The 6,688-nt window shown below is 43.1% G+C and overlaps 2 non-coding genes across 2 annotated transcripts; both read left to right on the forward strand.

The window, feature by feature from the left end:
• Nucleotides 1-324: 324 nt before the first annotated feature.
• On the forward strand, nt 325-398 carry TRNAN-GUU. Its single transcript has one exon. It is a non-coding gene; the product is annotated as a tRNA-Asn (tRNA).
• A 5,704-nt stretch (nt 399-6,102) lies between these two features.
• Nucleotides 6,103-6,174, forward strand: TRNAE-UUC. The gene has a single exon. It is a non-coding gene; the product is annotated as a tRNA-Glu (tRNA).
• Nucleotides 6,175-6,688: the final 514 nt, after the last annotated feature.

Here is a 6,688-nt window from a genome sequence, read left to right on the forward strand (position 1 = left end):
TGAGCTGTTTTCCCAATACTCACTCACCCCCACTTGGCTCTCCATTTCCTGAAGCCAGTAGTAAATTTGGTTATACTTGTGTCTGGGTCTCAACGTCAGGAGAAAGAGACAGGTGCTTTCAGCGGATTCTAAGGAATTTGGGAAGGAGTAAGCAAAGATCCGAATACTGCAGAGTGGAGATAGTTTTGCACTCTGAATTTTAGAAGTATGCAGCTCAGACTTAAACTTGGGATAACACAGCAAGGAAGTGGAAATTCAAGCAGCAGAATAGTGTGTAAATCAATATCTATAAATATCATCTGCAAAACTTCCAGCGCCAATCAGGTCTCTGTGGCGCAATCGGTTAGCGCGTTCGGCTGTTAACCGAGAGGTTGGTGGTTCGAGCCCACCCAGGGACGCTCAGCCTTTTGATTCCTCCCACCGGCGCAGCTAGCCGTTTTTTCCGGCTCTTCCTGTAAGACACCGAAGTTCTACTTCTAATCCGAAGTCCCACAAACGGATTTCCTTGAAAAACACGTTTTCCAACATCCTCCAACTCTCAGGACCTCCGCTTGGGCCGAGCAGAGTCTCCTGTACGTCTCTTCCTTCCACAGACGGATCCCGGGAGCGCTGCCTTCCTGCAGGCCCTGGGGGTGGGCGCTGCTTCTATCGAAAACAGCCGTGGCTCTTTCTCGCTCATGACTTTTCACAGCAAATGCCACCGCTGGAGGGACCCCTCTCCAATTTCTTTCTTTTTTTTTTTTTTTGAGTTGGAGTCTCACTCTGTCGCCCAGACTGGAATCAGTGGCCACTCCCGGCCACCGCAGCCTCGACCCGCTGGGCTCTGGCGATCCTTCCGCCTCAGCCTTTCAAGTAGCTGGAACTACAGGCGCGCGCTACCACGCCTGGCTCATTTTTGATTTATTGTAGAGATGAGGTCTCGCCAAGTTGCCCAGGCGGTCTCGAACCCTCAGACTCATGTAATCCACTCACCTCGGCCTCCCAAAGCGCGGGATTACAGGCTGGGCCACCGAGCCCGGCCACCCTCTCCAATTTTTAAAGGGTGTAGAGACAGCAAAATCCCACCTCCCTCTGCTTGGGGATCCCACTGGGCGGAGAATTTAACTGACACAAAGTAGATGAACGGGAGAAAAGCAAACGCATGTATTTATTTAATACAAGTTTTACGTAGCACGGAAGCCTCCTAGGGAAGGAAAGGTGGGAAGAAGCAGCAGCCACTCGTGCACTGAATGGGACAAAGAGCCACAAGTCGTGATCAGGCAGCAAAATCATGTAGGAAGACTTCAAAGCTCAGGGTTATTTTTGTAAGATCTGTACAGAATTGTCTCGACCTTGAGAACAAATACTTAATATGACAAAGTGGCATGTGTTTAACTGTCAGGGACCAGCCTTCCACTCCTTAATGTTCTCTGACTCACCTGGCTCTTCACCTGTAGTTGGACACTGCTCTTACACATAGGGTAAGAATAACAGAGAGGTCTCAGAGGCACTGGTAATATATTCCATGGAAGGGAAGGGGGAAATCTGAGTGAATTTAGAAATTCTTCTTTACACTATAAATAAATCATTATTTATAGATTTATATTTATCACAGATTTCATTTCAGTTTGGTGGTGGGTCAAAAGAGTTGATAAGAGTAAGTACAGGGATTTCCTTGCTTTTCACTGCCAACTGTGTTATGCATATTTTAAATACAATACATGAGATAAAGTAAAAAATTTTGAGGATTTGCTATCATTACTGTAATGGGTTGAATTGTGCCCTCCCAAAAATTATGTTCAGGTCCTAACCAATGACGCCTATGAAAGTGGCCTTATTTGGAAATGGAGTCTTTGTAGGTGTGATCAAGTTATGATGAGGTCATACCGGATTACAGTGCACCCTAAATCCTGTGACTGGTGTTCTCAGAAGAGAAGAATGACATTCGGAGACACAGGGACGAAGGCTTTATGAAGACAGAGGGAGAGACTGGAATGTTGCAACTGCAAGCCGAGGAGTGCTGAGACTTGCCAGTAGTCACCAGAATTAGAAGGCAAGGAATGATTCTCTCCTACAGGTTTAAGAAGGAGCATGCTGACAGCTCGATTCTGGACTTCCAGCCTCCAGGCCTGTAGAAGAATAAATTTCAGTTGTTTTATACCACCCAGTTTGAGGTACTTACTTATAGCAACCTTAGTAAACTAATAAAATCACCGTCATATAAAGCTCACTCAAGTTGTGATGGGGAAAGGGTGGAGTCCTGGGGGAAGAAGAAGTATGTTAACTTTCTGAAATTTCAGGTGAGGAGTCCACTCACACTGTCTAAAAAACAGAGAGTGAAAGAGCTATATAGTAAAGACTCAGGATTGTATCGCAGGTGTGACAAACCCCTAAACTAGCACAGTTCCCTAAAATTTTAATTTATGGCATAGTTTTAAATGAAGGGACTTCAATAACTCTGCTAAAAGAGATTTTTGCCTCTTGTAGCTGAGGAATAAGACAGATACAAAATAAAAATTAAAAGTTTAATTTTGCAGGTTGTCAGACCACCATGCAAAGTGAATTTTCAGCTTTTACAGAAATGCCGGGCATTGATGATAGGGAGGCAGAACCCCAGGAATTGGGATGGGACACTTGGGAGGTTCTAGAGGACTTGGTGCATCAAAACTCCCCATGGAAGCTGATGTCCCTGCCACGTGAAGCAGTTCATCTTCCTGTGCTGATGAGGAATGGGTTTACTCATGTGAAGCCTTGGACAAATAATCAGAGACTCTCCATAACTATACTAAAATAATCATTGCCATTTGTTACCACAGCTTAGATGAAGCCAAGATTTGAACATAAAATGTGATCCTGCGGGTTAAAAAGCTAAAACTAAAATTACATTCATAGTCTGAGAATGCCTCTTCTGTGACAGTTGGGGCATTCATCAAAAGGGTGGGAACTGAAATGGCACTTTGGAGTAGACTTTTATGAATCTGAGTGTTTTGAACTCACAGATCCTACTGAGCCTCCCTTGCTAGCAAAAGATCCTTCTTTCTCTACGTGAACAAGTTGAGATTCTCTTGCTTCAAGACCCTTTGTGATGACATCTGAGGTAGTTACACAGTAAGGGGATGTTGACTTATTTCACGATCCATCTCTTATTTCCGCTAGACCCATAATTTGAATCAGATGCCATCAGGAGAAAAAAAAAGGATGACCATGAAGTCTGACTTCATAGAAGGTAGAAAGTACATGACATCGTTGCAAGTCTTTGCCTCCCATCTCAGCTTTGGGTTCTGATGGTTCGGAGTTCCTAATTCTCATGTAAGTGGGTAGACTAGGTGAAGAAGATGGCCTCCACCAATGTGGATGGGCACCATTTATTGAGGGCCCAAATAGAACGAAAGGTGGAGGAAAGACAAATGTGTTCTCTCTGAGTCGAGACATCCATCTTCCCCAGTTCCCACAGACGTTAGCCCCCCTGGTTCTCTGGCCTTCCAACTCAGACTGGAACTTCTACTATCAGCCCCCTCCCCTGGTTCTAGGCCTTCACACTTGGACTGAATTACACCACCGACTCTCTGGGTTCCAGCTTGTAGATGGCAGATTGTGGGACTTAGCCTCTATAATCACATAAGGCAATCTTTACAATAAATCTTCTATCATGGCCGGGCACAGTGGTTCATGCCTATAATTCCAGCACTTTGGGAGGTCGAGGTGAGAGGATTGCCTGAGTCTGCGGGTTCCAGACCAGCCTGGGGAACTTGGCGAGACCTCATCTCTACAATAAATCAAAAAATTAGCCTGGCATGGTGGCGCATGCCTATAGGTGGAAGGATCACCTGAGCCCAGCAGGTTGAGGCTTGTGGTGGCCATGAATGTGCCACTGCACTCCAACCTGGGTGACAGAGTGAAACTCCAGCTCAAGAAAAAAATAAAAAATAAAAACCTTCTATCATGTATAGATGTAAATATACATTTCCTAAATATGTATGTGTGTGTATGTATGTGTGTGTGTATCCTATTGGTTCTGTTTTTTTGGAGAACTGTGAAACTCTTACTGTATGGAAAGTGATATACAGATAATGGAAATGTAAATTGTTACAACCACTTTGGAAAGCTATTTGGAAATGCCTGCTACCGCTGAATATATGTGTGCATATTTCAGTAATTTTGTTTCTTGGTATATACCTAACAGAAATCTATATATGATTATATAGCTATAAATAGATAGATATTCTTCAGAAGATATGTACAAAATTGTTCCAGAAATTCTACTCTTTTTAAAAAAGTTATTATTCTACATACAATATGCTGTGCATATTTCAAGTGTACAATATGATGTTTTGACATAAGTATATCCCAGTAAAACCAACACTATCATTAAGACAGTGAACATGTCTATCACCCCAAGAAGTTTTCTCATAGCCCTTTGTAATTCCTCCCCACAACCCTCACCCCCACTTACCCACCGATTGCCAAGCAACCACCAATCTGCTTATTGTCAGTATAGATAAATTGGCATTTTCTAGAGTTTTACATCAATAAAAATCATGTAGTGTGTCATCTTTTTTTGTTTTGGATGGTGTCTTAGTCCATTCTGGCTGCTATAACAAAGTACCATATGGACTGAGTTGCTTATAAACAGCAGAAATTTATTTCTCATGATTCTAAAGGCTGGGAAGTCCAAGATCAAGATGCTGACACATTTGGGTTTTGGTGAGAGCTCATTTTCTCACAGACAGATGTCTTTTCAGTAATCTCATGTGATGGAAGACAATCCAGAGGGATCTCTCTGGAGTCTCTTTTATGAAGGTTCCACCTTCATGACCTAATTGCCTCCCAAAAGTCCCACCTTCTAATACCATCACCTTGAATGTTAGGACTTCAACATATGAATTTTGGGGGTACACAAACATTTAATCCATTGTATATTGTCAGTCTCTTTAATTTTAGACATTCTAATTCATGTGTAGTGGTATTTTCATACCCACTAAGACGGATACAATTTTAAAAACAACAACAATAAAATAAAAGGCATTGGCAGGAATGTGGAGAAAATGGAACCATTGTAAATTGCTAGTGGGAATGTAAATGACCCAACAATTCCATTACTAAAGATATACCCCCCAAATTTTTTTTAAGTACTCAAACAAATGCTTGTACATAGTAATTGCAGTACTATTCACAACAGCCAAAAAGGTGGAAACAACTCAAATGTCCATCGACCAATGAATAAAATACATCTGTTGATTTACATAAAATGGGATATTATTCAGCCGTAAAAAGAAATGAAGTACTGGGCATGGTGGCTCAAGTCTGTAATCCCCGCACTTTGAAAGGCTGAGATGAGAGGATTGCCTGAGTCCAGGGCTTTGAGACCAGCCTGGATAACTTGATGAGACCTTGTCTCTACAATAAATTTAAAAATTAGCCAGACACATTTGTGCACACCTGTAGTTCCAGCACTTTAGGAGGCAGAAGCAAGAGGATTGCCTGCGCTCAGGGGTTCAAGACCAGCCTGGGGGACTTGTCGCTACAATAAATCAAAAAATTACCCAGGCATGGTGGTGTGTACCTGTAGTCACAGCTACTTGGAAGACTGAGGTGGAAGGATCATCTGAGTCCAGCAGTTCGAGGCTGCAGTGGCCATGGCATGCCACTGCATTCCAACCTGGGAAACAGAGTGAGATTCTGACTCAAAAAGAAAAAAAAGAAAGAAATGAAGTAATGGAATTTGCTATGACATGAATGAACAAATAATATTATGCTCAGTAGGAGAAGCCCAACACAAAATGTCATTTATTGTGTAATTCCATCTATATGAACTATCTAGACTAGGTGAATCCATGGGAACAGAAAGCAGAATGATGGCTACCAGGGGCTGGGAATGTGGAATACTGGCATTTTATTTGGGGATGATGAAAATGTTTTGGAACTAGATTGAGGTGGTGGCTGCACAACCTTATGACTGTACTAAATGCCACTGAATTGTTTACTTTAAAATGGTTAATTTTATATTTTGTGAGTTCTACCTCCAGACATCCCCAAAGATTTCTAACACATGCCTGAGATGGCGATGGCTTCTGTCCTAAGGTCTTTTTCCTGGGGATGCTGCCTAAAGAGCACATGTACCTCTCCCTGGTGGTCTAGTGGCTAGGATTTGGCGCTTTCACCGCTGCGGCCCGGGTTCGATTCCCGGCCAGGGAAGTAGGCTCTTTCTTTATGATCAAGTCTTAGGATCAGCTAGACACAGTGAGGTTAGCCTACCTTTTATATTTCTCCCGGGTGATCCTGAAGTCAGTTTCAAGAACCACTGGACAAAGTCACTGGGGAGCCAAGGACTATTGTCAAGCAACATCATCTTAAGAGGTTCTCTTTTGATCTATTTTTTTTTGAGTTGGAGTCTCACTCTGTCACCCAGGTTGGAGGGCAGGGACATGGTCCCGGTCACCGCAGCCTCAACCTGTTGGGCTCAGGCGATTCTTCCGCCTCAGCCTTCCAACTACAGGTATGCACCACCATGCCCGGCTAATTTTTTAATTTATTTTAGAACTTAGGTCTCACCAAGTTGCCAGGGCTGGTCTCAAACTCGTAGGCTTAGGCAATCCTCTCACCTCGGCCTCCCAAAGTGCTGGGATTATAGGCGTGAGCCACCACGCCTGGCCCTTTGATCTATTTATCATAGGTAAGGTTAACTTATTACCATATAGAAATGTATTCC

The sequence above is a fragment of the Carlito syrichta genome, unplaced genomic scaffold (genome assembly GCF_000164805.1).
Source record: "Carlito syrichta isolate Samal-C Ts95f unplaced genomic scaffold, Tarsius_syrichta-2.0.1 Scaffold169030, whole genome shotgun sequence".
Taxonomy (NCBI): domain Eukaryota; kingdom Metazoa; phylum Chordata; class Mammalia; order Primates; family Tarsiidae; genus Carlito; species Carlito syrichta.